The 25,300-nt window shown below is 33.3% G+C and overlaps 1 pseudogene across 3 annotated transcripts in view; it reads left to right on the forward strand.

Moving 5' to 3' along the window:
- Window positions 1–25,300, forward strand: part of LOC145691704 (glucose dehydrogenase [FAD, quinone] pseudogene) — a 158,785-nt pseudogene that overhangs the window by 104,355 nt on the left and 29,130 nt on the right. Inside the window, exon 1 of one of the 3 annotated variants that reach the window (XR_014132500.1) lies at window positions 13,015–13,144. The exons of the other annotated variants lie outside the window; for them this stretch is intronic. The product of XR_014132500.1 is annotated as a glucose dehydrogenase [FAD, quinone] pseudogene, transcript variant X1 (transcript). Of the gene's footprint in view, window positions 1–13,014; window positions 13,145–25,300 lie in introns of those variants that run through there. 3 annotated transcript variants of the gene reach the window in all.

The raw sequence follows: 25,300 nt of genomic DNA on the forward strand, positions 1-25,300 counted from the left end.
AAAAAATTGAAAAGTTCAATATTCCTGTGGTTTCAAAATTTGGAATCTTTGTAATAAAATACATAGAATTCATACCTTGGGGTTCACTGCCAGATCTTTCTTTTATTCAAAATCACTTGTTTTTCGCCCATAACAAAAAATTGAAAAGTTCAATATTCCTGTGGTTTCAAAATTTGGAATCTTTGTAATAAAATACATAGAATTCATACCTTGGGGTTCACTGCCAGATCTTTTTTTTATTCAAAATCACTTGGTTTTCGCCCATAACAAAAAATTGAAAAGGTCAATATTCCTGTGGTTTCAAAATTTGGAATCTTTGTAATAAAATACATAGAATTCATACCTTGGGGTTCACTGCCAGATCTTTTTTTTATTCAAAATCACTTGTTTTTCGCCCATAACAAAAAATTGAAAAGGTCAATATTCCTGTGGTTTCAAAATTTGGAATCTTTGTAATAAAATACATAGAATTCATACCTTGGGGTTCACTGCCAGATCTTTTTTTATTCAAAATCACTTGTTTTTCGCCCATAACAAAAAATTGAAAAGTTCAATATTCCTGTGGTTTCAAAATTTGGAATCTTTGTAATAAAATACATAGAATTCATACCTTGGGGTTCACTGCCAGATCTTTTTTTTTATTCAAAATCACTTGTTTTTCGCCCATAACAAAAAATTGAAAAGGTCAATATTCCTGTGGTTTCAAAATTTGGAATCTTTGTAATAAAATACATAGAATTCATACCTTGGGGTTCACTGCCAGATCTTTTTTTTATTCAAAATCACTTGTTTTTCGCCCATAACAAAAAATTGAAAAGGTCAATATTCCTGTGGTTTCAAAATTTGGAATCTTTGTAATAAAATACATAGAATTCATACCTTGGGGTTCACTGCCAGATCTTTTTTTATTCAAAATCACTCAAGGTTTTCGCCCATAACAAAAAATTGAAAAGGTCAATCGTTCTGGGGTTTCGAAATTTGGAATCTGTGTAATAAAATACATCGAATTCATACCTTGGGGTTCACTGCCAGATCTTTTTTCCTAATTCAAAATCACTCATTTTTCGCCCATAACAAAAAAATTGAAAAGGTCAATCGTCTTGGGGTTTCGAAATTTGGAACCTGTGTAATAAAATACATCGAATTCATACCTTGGGGTTCACTGCCAGATCTTTTTTTCTAACTCGAAATCACTCAAGTTTTTCGCCCATAAAACAAATTTGATAATTTCAATCGTCCTGGGGTTTCAAAATTTGGAATCTGTGTAATAAAATACATAGAATTCATACCTTGGGGTCCACTGCCAGATCTTTTGTTTAATTCAAAATCACTCAAGTTTTTCTCCCATAACAAAAAATTGAAAAGTTCAATATTCCTGTGGTTTCAAAATTTGGAATCTTTGTAATAAAATACATAGAATTCATACCTTGGGGTTCACTGCCAGATCTTTCTTTTATTCAAAATCACTTGTTTTTCGCCCATAACAAAAAATTGAAAAGGTCAATATTCCTGTGGTTTCAAAATTTGGAATCTTTGTAATAAAATACATAGAATTCATACCTTGGGGTTCACTGCCAGATCTTTTTTTTATTCAAAATCATTTGTTTTTCGCCCATAACAAAAAATTGAAAAGGTCAATATTCCTGTGGTTTCAAAATTTGGAATCTTTGTAATAAAATACATAGAATTCATACCTTGGGGTTCACTGCCAGATCTTTTTTTTATTCAAAATCACTTGTTTTTCGCCCATAACAAAAAATTGAAAAGTTCAATATTCCTGTGGTTTCAAAATTTGGAATCTTTGTAATAAAATACATAGAATTCATACTTTCGGGTTCACTGCCAGATCTTTCTTTTATTCAAAATCACTTGTTTTTCGCCCATAACAAAAAATTGAAAAGGTCAATATTCCTGTGGTTTCAAAATTTGGAATCTTTGTAATAAAATACATAGAATTCATACCTTGGGGTTCACTGCCAGATCTTTTTTTTATTCAAAATCACTTGTTTTTCGCCCATAACAAAAAATTGAAAAGTTCAATATTCCTGTGGTTTCAAAATTTGGAATCTTTGTAATAAAATACATAGAATTCATACCTTGGGGTTCACTGCCAGATCTTTCTTTTATTCAAAATCACTTGTTTTTCGCTCATAACAAAAAATTGAAAAGGTCAATATTCCTGTGGTTTCAAAATTTGGAATCTTTGTAATAAAATACATAGAATTCATACCTTGGGGTTCACTGCCAGATCTTTCTTTTATTCAAAATCACTTGTTTTTCGCCCATAACAAAAAATTGAAAAGGTCAATATTCCTGTGGTTTCAAAATTTGGAATCTTTGTAATAAAATACATAGAATTCATACCTTGGGGTTCACTGCCAGATCCTTTTTTTATTCAAAATCACTTGTTTTTCGCCCATAACAAAAAATTGAAAAGGTCAATATTCCTGTGGTTTCAAAATTTGGAATCTTTGTAATAAAATACATAGAATTCATACCTTGGGGTTCACTGCCAGATCTTTTTTTTATTCAAAATCACTTGTTTTTCGCCCATAACAAAAAATTGAAAAGGTCAATATTCCTGTGGTTTCAAAATTTGGAATCTTTGTAATAAAATACATAGAATTCATACCTTGGGGTTCACTGCCAGATCTTTTTTTTATTCAAAATCACTTGTTTTTCGCCCATAACAAAAAATTGAAAAGGTCAATATTCCTGTGGTTTCAAAATTTGGAATCTTTGTAATAAAATACATAGAATTCATACCTTGGGGTTCACTGCCAGATCTTTTTTTATTCAAAATCACTTGTTTTTCGCCCATAACAAAAAAATGAAAAGTTCAATATTCCTGTGGTTTCAAAATTTGGAATCTTTGTAATAAAATACATAGAATTCATACCTTGGGGTTCACTGCCAGATCTTTTTTTTATTCAAAATCACTTGTTTTTCGCCCATAACAAAAAATTGAAAAGGTCAATATTCCTGTGGTTTCAAAATTTGGAATCTTTGTAATAAAATACATAGAATTCATACCTTGGGGTTCACTGCCAGATCTTTTTTTATTCAAAATCACTCAAGGTTTTCGCCCATAACAAAAAATTGAAAAGGTCAATCGTCCTGGGGTTTCGAAATTTTTAACCTGTGTAATAATATACATCGAATTCATACCTTAGGGTTCACTGCCAGATCTTTTTTTATTCAAAATCACTCAAGGTTTTCGCCCATAACAAAAAATTGAAAAGGTCAATAATTCTGGGGTTTCGAAATTTGGAATCTGTGTAATAAAATACATCGAATTCATACCTTGGGGTTCACTGCCAGATCTTTTTTCCTAATTCAAAATCACTCATTTTTCGCCCATAACAAAAAAATTGAAAAGGTCAATCGTCTTGGGGTTTCGAAATTTGGAACCTGTGTAATAAAATACATCGAATTCATACCTTGGGGTTCACTGCCAGATCTTTTTTTCTAACTCGAAATCACTCAAGTTTTTCGCCCATAACAAAAATTTGATAATTTCAATCGTCCTGGGGTTTCAAAATTTGGAATCTGTGTAATAAAATACATAGAATTCATACCTTGGGGTCCACTGCCAGATCTTTTGTTTAATTCAAAATCACTCAAGTTTTTCGCCCATAACAAAAAATTGAAAAGTTCAATATTCCTGTGGTTTCAAAATTTGGAATCTTTGTAATAAAATACATAGAATTCATACCTTGGGGTTCACTGCCAGATCTTTCTTTTATTCAAAATCACTTGTTTTTCGCCCATAACAAAAAATTGAAAAGGTCAATATTCCTGTGGTTTCAAAATTTGGAATCTTTGTAATAAAATACATAGAATTCATACCTTGGGGTTCACTGCCAGATCTTTTTTTTATTCATAATCACTTGTTTTTCGCCCATAACAAAAAATTGAAAAGGTCAATATTCCTGTGGTTTCAAAATTTGGAATCTTTGTAATAAAATACATAGAATTCATACCTTGGGGTTCACTGCCAGATCTTTTTTTTATTCAAAATCACTTGTTTTTCGCCCATAACAAAAAATTGAAAAGTTCAATATTCCTGTGGTTTCAAAATTTGGAATCTTTGTAATAAAATACATAGAATTCATACCTTCGGGTTCACTGCCAGATCTTTCTTTTATTCAAAATCACTTGTTTTTCGCCCATAACAAAAAATTGAAAAGGTCAATATTCCTGTGGTTTCAAAATTTGGAATCTTTGTAATAAAATACATAGAATTCGTACCTTGGGGTTCACTGCCAGATCTTTTTTTTATTCAAAATCACTTGTTTTTCGCCCATAACAAAAAATTGAAAAGGTCAATATTCCTGTGGTTTCAAAATTTGGAATCTTTGTAATAAAATACATAGAATTCATACCTTGGGGTTCACTGCCAGATCTTTCTTTTATTCAAAATCACTTGTTTTTCGCCCATAACAAAAAATTGAAAAGGTCAATATTCCTGTGGTTTCAAAATTTGGAATCTTTGTAATAAAATACATAGAATTCATACCTTGGGATTCACTGCCAGATCTTTCTTTTATTCAAAATCACTTGTTTTTCGCCCATAACAAAAAATTGAAAAGGTCAATATTCCTGTGGTTTCAAAATTTGGAATCTTTGTAATAAAATACATAGAATTCATACCTTGGGGTTCACTGCCAGATCCTTTTTTTTATTCAAAATCACTTGTTTTTCGCCCATAACAAAAAATTGAAAAGGTCAATATTCCTGTGGTTTCAAAATTTGGAATCTTTGTAATAAAATACATAGAATTCATACCTTGGGGTTCACTGCCAGATCTTTTTTTTATTCAAAATCACTTGTTTTTCGCCCATAACAAAAAATTGAAAAGGTCAATATTCCTGTGGTTTCAAAATTTGGAATCTTTGTAATAAAATACATAGAATTCATACCTTGGGGTTCACTGCCAGATCTTTTTTTTTATTCAAAATCACTTGTTTTTCGCCCATAACAAAAAATTGAAAAGTTCAATATTCCTGTGGTTTCAAAATTTGGAATCTTTGTAATAAAATACATAGAATTCATACCTTGGGGTTCACTGCCAGATCTTTTTTTTATTCAAAATCACTTGTTTTTCGCCCATAACAAAAAATTGAAAAGTTCAATATTTCTGTGGTTTCAAAATTTGGAATCTTTGTAATAAAATACATAGAATTCATACCTTGGGGTTCACTGCCAGATCTTTCTTTTATTCAAAATCACTTGTTTTTCGCCCATAACAAAAAATTGAAAAGGTCAATATTCCTGTGGTTTCAAAATTTGGAATCTTTGTAATAAAATACATCGAATTTATACCTTGGGGTTCACTGCCAGATCTTTCTTTTATTCAAAATCACTTGTTTTTCGCCCATAAAAAAAATTGAAAAGGTCAATATTCCTGTGGTTTCAAAATTTGGAATCTTTGTAATAAAATACATAGAATTCATACCTTGGGATTCACTGCCAGATCTTTCTTTTATTCAAAATCACTTGTTTTTCGCCCATAACAAAAAATTGAAAAGGTCAATATTCCTGTGGTTTCAAAATTTGGAATCTTTGTAATAAAATACATAGAATTCATACCTTGGGGTTTACTGCCAGATCTTTCTTTTATTCAAAATCACTTCTTTTTCGCCCATAACAAAAAATTGAAAAGGTCAATATTCGTGTGGTTTCAAAATTTGGAATCTTTGTAATAAAATACATAGAATTCATACCTTGGGGTTCACTGCCAGATCTTTCTTTTATTCAAAATCACTTGTTTTTCGCCCATAACAAAAAATTGAAAAGGTCAATATTCCTGTGGTTTCAAAATTTGGAATCTTTGTAATAAAATACATAGAATTCATACCTTGGGGTTCACTGCCAGATCTTTCTTTTATTCAAAATCACTTGTTTTTCGCCCATAACAAAAAATTGAAAAGGTCAATATTCCTGTGGTTTCAAAATTTGGAATCTTTGTAATAAAATACATAGAATTCATACCTTGGGGTTCACTGCCAGATCTCTCTTTTATTCAAAATCACTTGTTTTTCGCCCATAACAAAAAATTGAAAAGGTCAATATTCCTGTGGTTTCAAAATTTGGAATCTTTGTAATAAAATACATAGAATTCATACCTTGGGGTTCACTGCCAGATCTCTCTTTTATTCAAAATCACTTGTTTTTCGCCCATAACAAAAAATTGAAAAGGTCAATATTCCTGTGGTTTCAAAATTTGGAATCTTTGTAATAAAATACATAGAATTCATACCTTGGGGTTCACTGCCAGATCTTTCTTTTATTCAAAATCACTTGTTTTTCGCCCATAACAAAAAATTGAAAAGTTCAATATTCCTGTGGTTTCAAAATTTGGAATCTTTGTAATAAAATACATAGAATTCATACCTTGGGGTTCACTGCCAGATCTTTCTTTTATTCAAAATCACTTGTTTTTCGCCCATAACAAAAAATTGAAAAGTTCAATATTCCTGTGGTTTCAAAATTTGGAATCTTTGTAATAAAATACATAGAATTCATACCTTGGGGTTCACTGCCAGATCTTTTTTTTATTCAAAATCACTTGGTTTTCGCCCATAACAAAAAATTGAAAAGGTCAATATTCCTGTGGTTTCAAAATTTGGAATCTTTGTAATAAAATACATAGAATTCATACCTTGGGGTTCACTGCCAGATCTTTTTTTTATTCAAAATCACTTGTTTTTCGCCCATAACAAAAAATTGAAAAGGTCAATATTCCTGTGGTTTCAAAATTTGGAATCTTTGTAATAAAATACATAGAATTCATACCTTGGGGTTCACTGCCAGATCTTTTTTTATTCAAAATCACTTGTTTTTCGCCCATAACAAAAAATTGAAAAGTTCAATATTCCTGTGGTTTCAAAATTTGGAATCTTTGTAATAAAATACATAGAATTCATACCTTGGGGTTCACTGCCAGATCTTTTTTTTTATTCAAAATCACTTGTTTTTCGCCCATAACAAAAAATTGAAAAGGTCAATATTCCTGTGGTTTCAAAATTTGGAATCTTTGTAATAAAATACATAGAATTCATACCTTGGGGTTCACTGCCAGATCTTTTTTTATTCAAAATCACTCAAGGTTTTCGCCCATAACAAAAAATTGAAAAGGTCAATCGTCCTGGGGTTTCGAAATTTTTAACCTGTGTAATAATATACATCGAATTCATACCTTAGGGTTCACTGCCAGATTTTTTTTATTCAAAATCACTCAAGGTTTTCGCCCATAACAAAAAATTGAAAAGGTCAATCGTTCTGGGGTTTCGAAATTTGGAATCTGTGTAATAAAATACATCGAATTCATACCTTGGGGTTCACTGCCAGATCTTTTTTCCTAATTCAAAATCACTCATTTTTCGCCCATAACAAAAAAATTGAAAAGGTCAATCGTCTTGGGGTTTCGAAATTTGGAACCTGTGTAATAAAATACATCGAATTCATACCTTGGGGTTCACTGCCAGATCTTTTTTTCTAACTCGAAATCACTCAAGTTTTTCGCCCATAAAACAAATTTGATAATTTCAATCGTCCTGGGGTTTCAAAATTTGGAATCTGTGTAATAAAATACATAGAATTCATACCTTGGGGTCCACTGCCAGATCTTTTGTTTAATTCAAAATCACTCAAGTTTTTCTCCCATAACAAAAAATTGAAAAGTTCAATATTCCTGTGGTTTCAAAATTTGGAATCTTTGTAATAAAATACATAGAATTCATACCTTGGGGTTCACTGCCAGATCTTTCTTTTATTCAAAATCACTTGTTTTTCGCCCATAACAAAAAATTGAAAAGGTCAATATTCCTGTGGTTTCAAAATTTGGAATCTTTGTAATAAAATACATAGAATTCATACCTTGGGGTTCACTGCCAGATCTTTTTTTTATTCAAAATCATTTGTTTTTCGCCCATAACAAAAAATTGAAAAGGTCAATATTCCTGTGGTTTCAAAATTTGGAATCTTTGTAATAAAATACATAGAATTCATACCTTGGGGTTCACTGCCAGATCTTTTTTTTATTCAAAATCACTTGTTTTTCGCCCATAACAAAAAATTGAAAAGTTCAATATTCCTGTGGTTTCAAAATTTGGAATCTTTGTAATAAAATACATAGAATTCATACCTTCGGGTTCACTGCCAGATCTTTCTTTTATTCAAAATCACTTGTTTTTCGCCCATAACAAAAAATTGAAAAGGTCAATATTCCTGTGGTTTCAAAATTTGGAATCTTTGTAATAAAATACATAGAATTCATACCTTGGGGTTCACTGCCAGATCTTTTTTTTATTCAAAATCACTTGTTTTTCGCCCATAACAAAAAATTGAAAAGTTCAATATTCCTGTGGTTTCAAAATTTGGAATCTTTGTAATAAAATACATAGAATTCATACCTTGGGGTTCACTGCCAGATCTTTCTTTTATTCAAAATCACTTGTTTTTCGCTCATAACAAAAAATTGAAAAGGTCAATATTCCTGTGGTTTCAAAATTTGGAATCTTTGTAATAAAATACATAGAATTCATACCTTGGGGTTCACTGCCAGATCTTTCTTTTATTCAAAATCACTTGTTTTTCGCCCATAACAAAAAATTGAAAAGGTCAATATTCCTGTGGTTTCAAAATTTGGAATCTTTGTAATAAAATACATAGAATTCATACCTTGGGGTTCACTGCCAGATCCTTTTTTTATTCAAAATCACTTGTTTTTCGCCCATAACAAAAAATTGAAAAGGTCAATATTCCTGTGGTTTCAAAATTTGGAATCTTTGTAATAAAATACATAGAATTCATACCTTGGGGTTCACTGCCAGATCTTTTTTTTATTCAAAATCACTTGTTTTTCGCCCATAACAAAAAATTGAAAAGGTCAATATTCCTGTGGTTTCAAAATTTGGAATCTTTGTAATAAAATACATAGAATTCATACCTTGGGGTTCACTGCCAGATCTTTTTTTTTATTCAAAATCACTTGTTTTTCGCCCATAACAAAAAATTGAAAAGTTCAATATTCCTGTGGTTTCAAAATTTGGAATCTTTGTAATAAAATACATAGAATTCATACCTTGGGGTTCACTGCCAGATCTTTTTTTTATTCAAAATCACTTGTTTTTCGCCCATAACAAAAAATTGAAAAGTTCAATATTTCTGTGGTTTCAAAATTTGGAATCTTTGTAATAAAATACATAGAATTCATACCTTGGGGTTCACTGCCAGATCTTTCTTTTATTCAAAATCACTTGTTTTTCGCCCATAACAAAAAATTGAAAAGGTCAATATTCCTGTGGTTTCAAAATTTGGAATCTTTGTAATAAAATACATCGAATTCATACCTTGGGGTTCACTGCCAGATCTTTCTTTTATTCAAAATCACTTGTTTTTCGCCCATAAAAAAAATTGAAAAGTTCAATATTCCTGTGGTTTCAAAATTTGGAATCTTTGTAATAAAATACATAGAATTCATACCTTGGGATTCACTGCCAGATCTTTCTTTTATTCAAAATCACTTGTTATTCGCCCATAACAAAAAATTGAAAAGGTCAATATTCCTGTGGTTTCAAAATTTGGAATCTTTGTAATAAAATACATAGAATTCATACCTTGGGGTTCACTTCCAGATCTTTCTTTTATTCAAAATCACTTCTTTTTCGCCCATAACAAAAAATTGAAAAGGTCAATATTCGTGTGGTTTCAAAATTTGGAATCTTTGTAATAAAATACATAGAATTCATACCTTGTGGTTCACTGCCAGATCTTTCTTTTATTCAAAATCACTTGTTTTTCGCCCATAACAAAAAATTGAAAAGGTCAATATTCCTGTGGTTTCAAAATTTGGAATCTTTGTAATAAAATACATAGAATTCATACCTTGGGGTTCACTGCCAGATCTTTCTTTTATTCAAAATCACTTGTTTTTCGCCCATAACAAAAAATTGAAAAGGTCAATATTCCTGTGGTTTCAAAATTTGGAATCTTTGTAATAAAATACATAGAATTCATACCTTGGGGTTCACTGCCAGATCTCTTTTTTATTCAAAATCACTTGTTTTTCGCCCATAACAAAAAATTGAAAAGGTCAATATTCCTGTGGTTTCAAAATTTGGAATCTTTGTAATAAAATACATAGAATTCATACCTTGGGGTTCACTGCCAGATCTTTCTTTTATTGAAAATCACTTGTTTTTCGCCCATAACAAAAAATTGAAAAGGTCAATATTCCTGTGGTTTCAAAATTTGGAATCTTTGTAATAAAATACATAGAATTCATACCTTGGGGTTCACTGCCAGATCTTTCTTTTTTTCAAAATCACTTGTTTTTCGCCCATAACAAAAAATTGAAAAGTTCAATATTCCTGTGGTTTCAAAATTTGGAATCTTTGTAATAAAATACATAGAATTCATACCTTGGGGTTCACTGCCAGATCTTTCTTTTATTCAAAATCACTTGTTTTTCGCCCATAACAAAAAATTGAAAAGGTCAATATTCCTGTGGTTTCAAAATTTGGAATCTTTGTAATAAAATACATAGAATTCATACCTTGGGGTTCACTGCCAGATCTTTCTTTTATTCAAAATCACTTGTTTTTCGCTCATAACAAAAAATTGAAAAGGTCAATATTCCTGTGGTTTCAAAATTTGGAATCTTTGTAATAAAATACATAGAATTCATACCTTGGGGTTCACTGCCAGATCTTTCTTTTATTAAAAATCACTTGTTTTTCGCCCATAACAAAAAATTAAAAGGTCAATATTCCTGTGGTTTCAAAATTTGGAATCTTTGTAATAAAATACATAGAATTCATACCTTGGGGTTCACTGCCAGATCTTTCTTTCATTCAAAATCACTTGTTTTTCACCCATAACAAAAATTTGAAAAGGTCAATATTCCTGTGGTTTCAAAATTTGGAATCTTTGTAATAAAATACATAGAATTCATACCTTGGGGTTCACTGCCAGATCTTTCTTTTATTCAAAATCACTTGTTTTTCGCCCATAACAAAAAATTGAAAAGGTCAATATTCCTGTGGTTTCAAAATTTGGAATCTTTGTAATAAAATACATAGAATTCATACCTTGGGGTTCACTGCCAGATCTTTCTTTTATTCAAAATCACTTGTTTTTCGCCCATAACAAAAAATTGAAAAGTTCAATATTTCTGTGGTTTCAAAATTTGGAATCTTTGTAATAAAATACATAGAATTCATACCTTGGGGTTCACTGCCAGATCTTTTTTTTATTCAAAATCACTTGTTTTTCGCCCATAACAAAAAATTGAAAAGGTCAATATTCCTGTGGTTTCAAAATTTGGAATCTTTGTAATAAAATACATAGAATTCATACCTTGGGGTTCACTGCCAGATGTTTTTTTTATTCAAAATCACTTGTTTTTCGCCCATAACAAAAAATTGAAAAGGTCAATATTCCTGTGGTTTCAAAATTTGGAATCTTTGTAATAAAATACATAGAATTCATACCTTGGGGTTCACTGCCAGATCTTTTTTTTATTGAAAATCACTTGTTTTTCGCCCATAACAAAAAATTGAAAAGGTCAATATTCCTGTGGTTTCAAAATTTGGAATCTTTGTAATAAAATACATAGAATTCATACCTTGGGGTTCACTGCCAGATCTTTTTTTTATTCAAAATCACTTGTTTTTCGCCCATAACAAAAAATTGAAAAGGTCAATATTCCTGTGGTTTCAAAATTTGGAATCTTTGTAATAAAATACATAGAATTCATACCTTGGGGTTCACTGCCAGATCTTTTTTTTATTCAAAATCACTTGTTTTTCGCCCATAACAAAAAATTGAAAAGGTCAATATTCCTGTGGTTTCAAAATTTGGAATCTTTGTAATAAAATACATAGAATTCATACCTTGGGGTTCACTGCCAGATCTTTTTTTTTATTCAAAATCACTTTTTTTTCGCCCATAACAAAAAATTGAAAAGGTCAATATTCCTGTGGTTTCAAAATTTGGAATCTTTGTAATAAAATACATAAAATTCATACCTTGGGGTTCACTGCCAGATCTTTCTTTTATTCAAAATCACTTGTTTTTCGCCCATAACCAAAAATTGAAAGGTTCAATATTCCTGTGGTTTCAAAATTTGGAATCTTTGTAATAAAATACATAGAATTCATACCTTGGGGTTCACTGCCAGATCTTTCTTTTATTCAAAATCACTTGTTTTTCGCCCATAACAAAAAATTGAAAAGGTCAATATTCCTGTGGTTTCAAAATTTGTAATCTTTGTAATAAAATACATAGAATTCATACCTTGGGGTTCACTGCCAGATCTTTTTTTTATTCAAAATCACTTGTTTTTCGCCCATAACAAAGAATTGAAAAGGTCAGTATTCCTGTGGTTTCAAAATTTGGAATCTGTGTAATAAAATACATCGAATCCATCTTCTGGAGTCAACTACCAGATCTTTTCTTTTTATTGAAAATCACTCAAGTTTTTTGCCTATAACAAAAAAAACTGGCACAGTTGATTGGCCTGGTGTTTCGAAATTTGAATTCTGTCTAACACAATGCATCCAATCTATATCCTGGTGTTCGGTACACAGATCTTTTTTCATGTGTTATTAATTTCAGTTCTTAAGAAGTACTTGAACGTTCGGTGGGTTAAGCTTCGTAACGTTGAGGTGGTTTAAAATTATTTTTTATTATTATTAATTTGTTGTAAATATTACAGACTAACCCTATATTGAGGAGGAAGACCGTTTAGGTGGCTCGGGCCCCCATCTGCCATCCCGCAACTACACCCCTAGTGACAGAGTATATTATTTAAAACCTTATAATTCACCTACGTATTTCCTAAGTTTGTTCCTCTCTGCGACTATGCGATCCACACACACATTCACACACACACTGAAGTGTATTTCTTATATTTTTATTGGCGGTAAGACACATAATTAGAAGTCACATGACTAGTAGCCATTAGTTTTTTGTGACTATAATTTTCTGCTTTCTGAATCAACTTCTTTTTTACACGAAGCTCTGAAGGTCATCAGTTGCTTCTGCTATTTCATGGGTGTCTCACTTGGGATCCACGAAATCGTAACAAAAGCAGGATATGAAGAATTATTACGTTCACGCTACTTGTTTTTCTTAGGTAAGAATTTATTACTTTTTTTTTTAATACGAACATTTTTTATTATTTTAGTTTCCGAAAGAAGGATTTTGGAGTTAGATTTCTGGGCTTTTGCTATCTAAGCCATATTATGCCGTCACGTATGAGAAGTGCTTCCTTCCTCAGCGATCCCACTATCCGAGGAAAAGGAAGGAAGCAAGGACTGGGGAAGGATGGTAGCGGTCTGGGACCTATATGTTAGGTACCATCCCGGCATTTTACCTGGTGTGAATGAGGCAATCCCAGAAAAACCTCACTCATGATATTTTCCTGAAAAACAGCTTTTACACTTTTTTCGACCGGGTGTCTCCACCGATGTATTACTTTAGCTTCTGACTTGTTAAAGGTCTGACTTTTTGACTTTAAAGTTCAAAGAAATTTATCCAATGATAAACAATTAACGTTTCCAAGTAAATTTCTTAATAATGTAACATTCTCAACATTACTTGTCCTCCCCCCCATCCATAGCAGAACATTCCTCGATCTGCGATATGATCGCAGAAAATTTTCCGCGCCTGTGCAGAAAAATTGCCAGAAGAAAAAAAAAATATAGCCAACAGAAAAGTGTAAAAACATGCCTGCTATGTGTAGATGTCCTAAATGCATGGATGACTCGCACAAATATAGTTTGAACTGTTTTCTGTCGCGTAAAGCGTATTTTTAACAATAACAAGTGTTTCTTCTGCAGAAAATTTTTGAATAATTCCTTCAGAAAATTTTTGACTCTACGAAAGGCCGTCGCAGAAAGACAAAGAAAGTTGTGCCATCGGGTTTGTTCCCCCCGAATCCAAGTGACAAATGCAGGTGGTTTCTGCGCGCATGATTCCGGGTTCGATTTTAGGTGTTAATACTTGCGTGGGATACAAATTCATATCGCACTTAAAATAATTGGTACTATCTCACGTAGCCTCGGTGCTGAAGACAGATATTAATCAATCAAACATAAATAATTCCTTAACTAGAGTTCGCTAATTTTTTTCTTTTTTTTTTTTTAGTTTTAAAAGGTACAATATCAAAATTACGTGTCGTTTTCTCTCCCGCAGTTTTCAATTTTCCAATTATACGAGGTGTGTTCAATTTTCCAATTATACGGGGTGTGTTCAATTTTCCAATTATACGAGGTTTTGTGAACCTTTGGTTGGCAAAAATGCATTTATTGATTTGGAAATCTAAAACGCTGAATCCCTTCAAAGTAATCTCCTTGGTAATGATCACACTTCTCCCAGTGCTTCCGCCATTGTTGGAAACACTTCTAGAATGCAGTTTTTGGAATGGTGAGCAACCGTACCGCCAACATTCCACATGATTTCTCTTGACTCAAATCAGGTCCTTTTTTAGTAGCATTTTCAGCTCGGGAAATAACCAGAAGCGACACGAAGCCATGTCGGGTCAGTAGGCATGTGGGCGATGAAAGCCTAAATCAAATTTCGCGGACACTCTCTTCATTCCCAAATCCTCGTTCAAAATTGAATGTACCGATTCGATTGAATGGTTTCCGCTTGGTTCGCCAAGTTTTGGGGGAAATTTTGGTGTACTATCACTGCTCAAATTTTTCTGTCATTTTACAACAAACTTAAACCCGATGACCGCTCACTGTACGTCTTCACTCGTTGGTCAACTGCCAGGGAGTGATAGTTTCTGCAGGCAGGAAAAATTCACGACTGCGCATGAGTGTCTCCTCTGCATCAACACTGAAAAAAGTATCCCGCGCTTCAATGGTTTTACGCGGGGAAAAATATTTTTTGAACACACCTCGTAATATTTCTGTAACTTTTCAACATAATTTCCTGTCCACATCTTTAGCAATTGTAATCTTTGTATCCCACTATGAAAATCATCAGAGAAATGTTTTTGAGGGATATAGGGTGGCACTGAGCTGACTCACACGGCAGGGTATCAACTAGTGGTGCGCACAAAAACCGGTTTTTCGGTTTTCTCCAAAACAGGTTTCGGTTTTCTCCAAAACCAGTTCGGTTTCTCACTGTATCCGATTTTCTTCAAAAACCGGTTCTAGTTTTTTTTCCAAAATGTGTTCTATTTCTGAGCAGAATAGTGTTTCGTTGTTCTCCGGAAACCGAATTCGTTTCCACAGAAATAGTTTTATGTGTTTTCCAAAGGTTTTCACCGAAACAAGTTTCGATGAAAACTGAGCCGGTTTTTGGAGAAAACCGAAACCGGTTTCGGTAAAAAGCCGAACCGAACCGCTTTTTTTAGAAAACAGAAATGTCGGTTTTTCGGGTTTCTGTTTTTCTAGAAACCGGTTTCCGGTTTTTATAAAAACCGGTTTTGCCCATCCCTAATATCAACCGAAAAAGGAAAGAATGCCACGTTATATGCTCAGTCGCAATGGAGCGTTGAAGCACAGAACATCATATTACCTCAGTTCGTCGTTATTACACACAAAAAAAAAAAAAAAAAATGTGACAGAAGTGCAACGTTTTTGTAGACGAAACTTTAGTGTTGGTTTCTCCGCGTTCTCAGGAGTTCACACTGTTCTTGGAGCTCCATGTTTCACATCCAACACACTACCAGTCTCTTCAAACTTCTTCATCCAACCTAATATGTTACTCCGAGACGGAACCGTACTATGTCGACCAACATTAAAGTTCACTAAAAACAACACACTAAAAAGAAACGTGCGTGGGATCCTCGTTACAGTTCGTCACAACTCATTCTGTAAATTGCATTCTCCTTAAGATCAAAGATAGAGAACCTGGTTCCTCGGACGCTGAATCTTTATCAGAAAGTCATTACGTGTCATGCCTTACTAATTTTGTTCTATGTCGATAAAAAAAAAAGTTGAAACCGGCAATGTTATTTTGTACCACTTCCGGCTTGAATACAGGGTTTAACGGAAAAGACGGAACCTATTCTTAGGAAGCTTAATTAATTACCAAAAAACTGGATCTCGATCTTTGATTTACATGTCGACAAGCGGGGCCTACGGTTGCTCAGTGCTAGAGCGTTCACTCTAGTGTGTGGGGTCCTTGGTTCGATCGCCGCTTACGCCAAGTGAATTTTGTGGTGGACAAACACCGCGTCCCTGAGTTTTCTCGGGGTCCTCCCGTTTCCTTCCACTTTCTCCATTCCACCATTTCATTCATTTCTGATCATCATCGTCTCCTTTACCCTAACCGGCATAACCGTGAGACGTAAAATTTAAAGATATCATTTCATTTTTTCCTGTCGACAGACGGACGGACGGACAAAGCCGTTCTATAAGATTCCCTACATTTATACATAGCATGGTGTGAAAGTTTTTTTCAGATAGTATATGTTAGTGTTTTCCTAACGTTGACATAGGTATGCTCGTACATACGGCGGCTCAAGTGACACACATCTCTACAACTTGTAAACTTCTTAAGTGCATGAGGTCCTTGGTTCGATCCCTCACCAAGTAAGTTCGTAGTGGACAACATCGTGTCCGTCAGTTCTTTCGAGGTACTCCCGTTTCCTCCCACTTTCTCATTCCACCAATTATTGCATCATCATTCACTTACCTTAGTCATCATCTTCCTTACCCTAAAGGGTAGAATCACGAGACGTTGAACTGAAATATTTCATTTCATTTTAAACTCCCTAATTTTAGATAATAAATTTTGTAAATGGTATTCAATATTCATCACCCATACGGCCAGAGACGACCTTGAACCTCCGAAAAAAAATCTGTCCTAAGTGCAACGACCACCTAACTGCCTACAGCACCTTGGCTTGTCCTTGAATACGAAACAATAATCTTATTCGCATATAAGAGACATAATAAAGAATAAAAACACAGACACTCAATGGAAAATAAAAACACAAAGTGGTGGGGCAAAAAAAAATTAGAAATGTGACTGAATATTTATTGACTATTATGAATTCTATTGTACAAGGAAGGGTTGCTCAATCTGGGGGTCGCAAAAGGAGGTGAAAAATATAAATGTAATTAGTGTCTGTCTTTCTTTCGGTTTAACGTCCCATCCGTATATCCTTCACGCTAAGGGGACCGGATGATTAAGGCAAGTAAATAATGGTGGAACAGTTGGTGGAAACGGAATGTGGGAGGAAACGGGAGTACCCCGAGAAAACCCACGGGCACAATGTTGTCCACTACAAAATTGCTTGGCTGGAGATCGAAGCATGCACCAGATCTTCCCCCCAGGATGTCATTGAAAAAATGAAATGAAATCTTTGAGTTTTACGTCCCGCGGTTATGCAGGTTAGGCTAAAGGAGACGGTGAATTTAAGAAATGAATAAAATGGTGGAATGAAGAAAGTGGGAGAACGCCGAGAAAACCCACGAACACGGTGTTTGTCCACTACAAAGTCCACATGGCGCGAGCAGGGATCGAACCAGGGACCCCAAGCACCGGAGGGTAACGCTCTACCACTGAGCCACCTGAGTATAATAATAATAATAATAATAATAATAATAATAATAATAATAATAATAATAATAATAATAATAATAATAATAATAATAATAATAATAATAATAATAATAATAATTTCATTTCATACCACTTGTAGACTTTCTAATTTTAGATAATATATTTTGTAATCTATGCAAAGGGCTTTCTATATTCTTGAAGAGCCTAGTCGTACTTTAATATTCACCACCCAAATGGCCAGAGATGGCCTTGAACGTCCAAAAACAGCTGTCCCAAACAGAACGAGCAACTTCTGGCATCCAAACATCTTGGCTTGTCCTTGAGTGAGAAGCAATTATCCTATTCGTATATGAAAAACATAATAACGGATAAAAACACAGACACTAAATAGAAAAAGATACAAAGTTGTTGGGAAAAAGCATAAATTACACTGAATATTTATTCACTGTAATGAAATCGACTGTGCCTTAATCCTGACAATAACACGTTACTAAATATCGCTTCAGGTACACCACACGATTTCAAGACGTGTTATAGAAATTGTTCTCCATAAATGTTGCATTTCGGTCAGCGTTATTCTCTAGAACTAGTTCGTGGCAATAACAATCTTTTTTGATTTCAATTACTTCAATTTACGATAAAACGAAATGATTTAAATAAGTAGAAAAACTGCTTTTGGTAGCCTAATTTTATTACCAGTGAGGTAAAAGTGTAACGTATATTGGAAATCACCATTTAAAATGTAATGATTAATTTACGTTATATATTTTACGTTACATTCCAGCCCACAGTCCCTGTAAATTTTAAAAAATGTTAAAATGATCCAATCACATTAAATCAGGCACAACAAATTATATCACTATTACCTTTAATCTCCAAAACTTCATTAATTATACTTTTCTTTTTCGGTTGTCATAGCAACGTTTTAAACAAGTAACTATCTGCTGTTATGATAACTATAAATGCAGATTACACCTATAAAACCAACATATACTTTAACTATTGAGATTAAATCTTATTTCCTTCTATTTAGAATCAACAATATGTATATTCTTTTTCTTCTTCTTCTTCTACACGACAGATTGTGTACTTTTATGCACCCTTGCCCAAAATCAAGACATAAAAATAGAAGAAATTACAAAATAGATGTACAATATCGTTGTATAAATGTGCTCCTGACGAGGACTTCTTAAATTGGTTACAATTTAAGAAAAATCCTGGGCCGTTACATAATTTTACATATAAGATTACATTACTTTTCGAATAACCCTCGTATATATATATATATATATATATATATATATATATATATATATATATATATATATATATATATATATATATATACATTACAATACATATATATTAATTTCATTTTATCTCATGTTTATGTGCATTTAACAATTAATTCCATTTTAATTGTATAAAATTATCGACGAAGAGGACTATTTCAAAAAAATAATATGATCAATTTATTAATTATTTAGGTCCTAAAATAGATTCTTCAAATCAATATTATGGGAGCTCATTAACAAATCAACTAAGTATATGTTGACATATTATATAACTTATTTCTTCCATTTGGGCATAATTAACATAGCTTTGGTAAACAATATTTGTGTCGAGATGTAAATAGCATAGAATTCAGAAGTACGAATTACAAAGAAATTATAACAATATTCAAAGTGGAATAAAACAAAACTTGATACATATCATTATCAGGAACAGTCTATATTAAGAATCAGCAAAGTTTTGTGGATTAGAATACCGTATAACATGTTTTATTTATTCAAGCATATCTATCATAACTTTTAGTAAACGATATTTGTATTCATATCGCGACGTGCTGAAATCTAGTATCCATCATTTTTATTATTTGCATAAAATTCAAACAAAGTACGAATAACGAATGAAAATATAATTGTATTCAAAGTAAAAATAAACAAAAATCAATTGAATACGTTTTGTCGGACGCCACAACATTAACTTAAGTTATATTACCAAAGAGTTCGGTTAGGTTGCATTGAATTACACAATCATGAATACAGTACGGCGTGTCCTTTACTTCAACAGTAATTTGGTTTCTATTCCGAGAGTTTCTGCCTTCTAGGTAACTATTACGAAATCCAATTCGATGGAAATTAGATCTATTGTTTGACTGATTCCTAAATGTTGTACGATTAATATTTCTCTTGCTTCTGAAATTAGGTTTGGTTACATTACCGGTACAATTGATAATGCACTGCTCCGTATTCGGTAAATGCTCGAAGCATTTTCGTGTTCGTGATTTCAAATGAGGTAAGCTGTTCATACATGTTTCCCACAATGAACGAATCAACTTAAGATCTTTCATTTCTACATCCTCCTCTTCAGTGTCATTGTTCGATAAATGTTCCTCATCAGTCCAGCAGCATGAATTTGTGAAGATCCTGGGCCACGTTGTCTAGAAGGAGCTTCATTATTTTCCTTATCGTTATCTCGGTCTTCCTCCAACTGAATGTCTAACGCTGCTTCAATTAATGATTCAGTCGAACTAACGGCGATCCTGTTTGTTCCATTTTCTGACGAAGAGCCATTTTAATTCTTGATGGATCCAATCCTATTTGAAGAGTAACCACAGCGGGCTCAGTGTTCATCAGGCCTTGCACTTCTTCATCCGTTACTTCTCGAAGTTGATGACTGGAAACAGGAGGCACTACTGGGTTTTCTACAGGACGTTCTCAACATGCTACGTGACTTGGGGGCTCAATAGGTGGACGTTCTCTGATCGCCTCCTTCGTAAATTCTTCACCTTTCACCAAAGCAACAAAGCCACAATTGGGAAACCATCGTGCATGCACTTGCTATGGTTTATCTCCCTTCTCCCAATGCCTAAGTCCTCCGTCACAATGGAAGCATCTAACATTTTCACTTACACCAACATAGTAAAACTCAGACTGGGCCATTTCTTCTGGAGTTTCTACCACTTCCATAGAACTTTGTACAATTGTAAATTTGGTGTTGATTTGCTGTGTTATCTGATCTAATTTATTATCCATTCGCTGAATCATAACCTGTGTAGTTTGATCAAATCTAGTATCTATTTGTTGAAATCGAGTATCCATTTGCTGAAACTTTTGTTCAAATTTAGTGTCCATTTGTTGTGTTATTTGATGTGTTATGGATTGAGTTATTTGATGGGACATTTGCTCTAGCTGAGTATCCATTCTTTGCTGTTGCTGCGATATTTGGTGGGACATTTGCTCTAGCTAAGTATCCATTCTTTGCTGTTGCTGCGATATTTGGTGGGACATTTGCTCTAGCTGAGTATCCATTCTTTGCTGTTGCTGCGATATTTGGTGGGACATTTGCTCTAGCTGAGTATCCATTCTTTGCTGTTGCTGCGATATTTGCTGACCAAGCTGTCTTATAAGATCAGCCACGTTTGTTGATGAATTCGTACCTGGTAGCTCTACATCATCACCTTCTTCATGCATATTTTCATTTCCAGAAACACTCATTTTTATGTTTCTATAAATTATTTTCCCACTTCTGAGTAAAGTATACTCTGTGTTGAACACTATGCTGAGACTGCTTTACTATACTTCAAACTAATCTCAAGGTCCTGGTCGGTAAACCACCATCTATAAATGTAACGTCCTGGGCGAGATAACACCATCTATAAATGTAACGTATATTGGGAACCACCATTTAAGATGCAATGATTAATTTATATTATACATATATTTTACGTTACATTCCAGCCCACAGTCCGTGTAAATTTAAAAAAATGTCAAAATGATCCAATCACATTAAATCAGGCACAACAAATTATATCACTATTACCTTTATTCTCCAAAACTTCATTAATTATATTTTTCTTTTTTGGTTGTCATAGCAACGTTTTAAACAAGTAACTCTGCTGTTATGATAACTATAAATGCAGATTACACCTATAAAACCAACATATACTTTAACTATTGAGATTAAATCTTATTTCTTTCTATTTAGAATCAACAACATATCTATTCTTTTTTCTTCTTCTTCTACACGACAGATTGTGATCTTTTATGCACCGTTGCCCAAAATCAAGATATAAAAATAGAAGAAATTTCAAAATAGATATACAATATCGTTGTATAAAGAATCCTGAGACAGAACAACTCAAAAGAGTTCACGATCATTACAACCTGCATAAACGTTAATTTGCTTTATTTCTTCTCTGTTGTTCTATATTGACCTATTTGTATATTTCAATTTCATCAGTCAATTATTAAAAAAAAGAAGAAGAAGAAGAAGAAGTAATAGCTTCGTTGTTAGAAATGGCTGTAATAAGTCTGAATCTATATTAGCCAAACAAAATATAATTTCAAAAATATAAACAAAGCAAATTATTATGGCTAGTTGTTTAGAAATATTAGAAGTAATCTAATCTAATGTGCAAGGAATACCAGTAGAGGGGAGGACTCCCTTCCCCTCCCTTTGACTTCTGGAAGAAGTTGATTGACGCAACACGTCAGAAAAGCGTAGGTGTTATCGTCAGGGTTAACTGTGCCCAAAATTTAAAACAGAAAGATTATATAAAAAAGTGTTCATCCTCGTGTTACCATTGAATAAAGGTTAAACTAAAATTAGAGAAAATAATACTAATAATAATCCTTTATAAATTGTATTGACGTGTGCCTATTTTACTACGACATTCCGTCTTTTAAAGTGTAGTGACAAACTTCAATCTTATGCAGTGGTGTAGGAGGAAGGTATGCAGTACCTGTGTCTGATTATTGCAGTGGAAGCCAGAAGCTTATGGAATGGAGACAACCGAAAAGCCTGAGAAATGGCAATATAGGCAATTGTGACTGTAATTTACCATCATCATCATCATAGGTATTCTGCCATCAGTAACAGATCACTTGCTGCAACTGAGAAGCTTCCATGCTCCACGGACTTCCGCCAACCTCTTCGCCTTCACGCAGATTTCTCTGTTTTAATATCGTCCATTAATTGTAGTCTCCTTCGCCCTCTCCCTATCTTTCCTGTCACCATAAATTTATGGTATTCGCCAATTTAATTTTACTTATCGAGCATTCAAAAACAAAGAAACAAAAAAGAAAGGAAAGAAAAAATGATTGTCCTGAATGGTCATTCAGGTTGTCCACTCTAAAATGTAAACAAATATTCGAGATTTCAGTATTAATTTACATATTGGTAATTCATGTTTATGTGGTAGCTTTTCTACAAACTATGTTCCAGGCAGTGCGGGCGCGGAATTAAAACTCCTCTTTAGCAAAATATTATGGATTAATAAATATTTACCATCTTAATTTTTTTTATATATATACCAGAATCACAGTTGTCCTGAAAGAATATGAGATTGAATGTTTAAGCCACCCTTGACGAAATTCTGCGTACGCGATTGATTGTCGGCATTGTCTACTTTTCGGATCAAAAGATCCAATATATTCCAAGCACAAATTTTCTTGTAAACCTTATATCTGGAGAACTACAAATAGTGTAGCCAAACCCGAACTATCAGTCAACGCAGTATAAAGTCCTTATTCCGTTTAAAAAAAAAAAAAAAAAAAACGAAAATTCGATTTGCGGACAGTTCAAAAATTTTGTGACTCCTGATCCAAAATCTAATTATTGGCCAAGACCGCAATATTTTAATCATTTTTTGGATCATTTCTAAAAGTCTTGTGAAATGAAATGAAATCTTTGAGTTTTACGTCCCACGGTTATGCCGGTTAGGCTAAAGAAGGCGGTGATAATGAGTAATGAATGAAATGATGGAATGAAGAAAGTGGGAGGAAATGGGAGAACCCCGAGGAAACCCACGTACACGGTGTTTGTGCACCACAAAGTTCGCTTGGCGAGGGCTGGGATCGAATCCGGGACCCCAAGTACCACTGAGCAACCGCTGTCCCTCCTAAAATTCTTGTTTCGAATAACAAGAATATGTGGAAGAATGAAGGATATAGTTTTATGAGTAATGTACACGAAGCTTTAAAAAAGAACAACCTTTCTCAATTTCATCTGCAAGCAATAATTATTAAAAAAAAAAAAAATGGAAAATCCAGGATTGACTATATGCGTGAGGAACAAAAGAAAATAAACGATCAACAACATCAGAGAAGTACGCAGGAATCTATTTCAGTAGGGGTCAAAGCATCTTCGGAGGACACATTATGAAACGCTTAAATGATGTTTGTTTTCTGGGAAAACAAGAACAGGTTTTCAGGTAGTCATAATGAGAATACTTCTTCAGAGGATAAATACGTACAACTGCTAATTTTCTCATTATGGCTTTGGAATTATTCAACATGTATCAACGAAAGAAAACTGACCAACTCAAAAAATATTTTGCTATGACTTGTGTAACTCTTTCAGCAATGTAACATCGAATTCATAAGACACGTTACGGAAGCTAGATTAGCTGATTACACTAGTTAACAAATTTAAACTTTTTGTTTGTTACATGAGAAAAATCACCTGATCTTAGAGGAACTTTTCGCGCTGAATTCGAATATGCACTCGGTTTCTCTCCATCACGTACAGTTTTCCCGTAACAGAGGGATTTTCGGGAAATTCCCTCAAAAATTTCCTTTTTTCAGATATTTTATTCCCCTAGCTCCTGTCCCCTTACATATAGTAAAATAGAAATTATACCTAAGTATACCTTGATTTATATTTAATAAACCCTAAAAGTTTCGTAAAAATCGCTTTGTTCTTTCTAGAGAAATAAATATATTTGTATGTATACTGTGTGCACTGTTTATTGCACCTGATAGTAATGCTTTCAGATCTCCTGAGTTGGGGTAAAAACGATTTGCTTTATTACTACAAACACAGACATAAAAATGAATATTTACAATAGTCAACAACACACTTGTATTGCTCTCTGTAAATTAGAAACTTGTATAAAAATAGAATGTACTTCCAACGTATATTTTTTTTAAACGTACAGTATATGTATATCTTAATACATATATATACAATTCTCCAAGTTTTTTCGTTTTGTTCATGAAATGGTTATCAATATTTGTTATCAAATGTAACAGAATGCAAAAGAAAGAAAGAATGGAATACAGACTCATGACAACAATGAACTAATGCAGTCTGAATTTTCCACTACGGTATCGTTTTCCCCCTCCCCCCTTGCATTTCTTTCTTGTGTTCTTGACACCTGGTGAGGGAGTTTTGTACATTTTTATATTGACGTGTGGTTTAACACTACTTCACTTTCAAAGTTGTCTTGCTGCTAAGAGTGCTTTCATGTTTGATCTTAACGGCATTATACCCAACTAAGACCAGAAGTTTAGTTTGTGATCAGTACAATGGCGTCAAGAGGACGGCGTTCGTGTGTTAACTCACCAAATAGTTTTTGTTATGTGTGTGGCCAGTTTGTAGTTAAAGGACAGTGTAGATCCATTACGCCATCGGTGAAATAGCATATTATATATATTTCGGATGTCGTGTGGGAGATCAGGACAAAACTTGGGCACCCAACATAATTTGTGCGTCGTGCTACGTCACTTTACTTGCATGGGCCAAAGGGAAACCGAGGTTCATGAAATTTGCTGTACCAATGGTGTGGAGAGAACCCACCAACCATCTGGATGATTGTTATTTTTGTCTCACAGTAGTTAAGGGACATTCTAAAAAAAAAGCAAATACACAATAAGTTATCCCAACGTTAAATCCGCAATTAGACCTATTCCGCACGGGGATGAACTTCCACTTCCCGAGCCCCCTACCAACTGGGAAGAGATATGGCCAAAAGACTCTG

The sequence above is a fragment of the Thermobia domestica genome, chromosome 8, assembly GCF_964235325.1.
Source record: "Thermobia domestica chromosome 8, izTheDome1.hap1.1, whole genome shotgun sequence".
Taxonomy (NCBI): domain Eukaryota; kingdom Metazoa; phylum Arthropoda; class Insecta; order Zygentoma; family Lepismatidae; genus Thermobia; species Thermobia domestica.